Raw genomic sequence first — 562 nt, 5'->3', positions numbered from 1 at the left:
GCCCGCGCCTTCCTCCTCCTCCCCGGGCTGGTCCTCCCCTTCCTGGAAGCCCTGATCGTCGCCGTTCTCGTCTTCCGACGCCGCCTCCTCCTCCTCCATCGGGCCCGACTCAGCCGCCCCCGCGGCCCCGTTCTCCTCTCCCAGCTCCATCTGGTTGCCGTCCAGGGTGGCCATGCGATCGTCGCCGTTCTCGTCTTCCGACGCCGCCCCATTCTCTCCCAGCTCCATCTGGTTGCCGTCCAGACCCGCGCCCGAGCGCCCGGCCGCATCCCCGCCCAGGTCGAGGCTGCCGTTCCCGGGCTCCAGGGCCGGGCGCCCGCCCGCCTCCTCGTCGTCCAGCGCGGCCTGGAGTCGCTCCATGAGCTCGGCCTTGAGGCCCTTGTCGGAAAGACGCCGCTTCTTGAGCTCCTCTTTCAGCTCCGAAACCTTCAGCTTTTTTACATTAACAGGCGAGGAACTCATGGTGAGGCCCCGATTCACCGCTAGGCGTTGCCTCGAACTCGGCTCCGCTCGCTCGGCCACTGGTGGCGGCTGCTGCGGCTGCTCCTCGGCCCGGGCGGCG

Source organism: Tupaia chinensis, unplaced genomic scaffold (assembly GCF_000334495.1).
Source record: "Tupaia chinensis unplaced genomic scaffold, TupChi_1.0 Scaffold000532_1, whole genome shotgun sequence".
Lineage (NCBI taxonomy): Eukaryota > Metazoa > Chordata > Mammalia > Scandentia > Tupaiidae > Tupaia > Tupaia belangeri.
Note: the sequence above shows the minus strand (reverse complement) of the source record.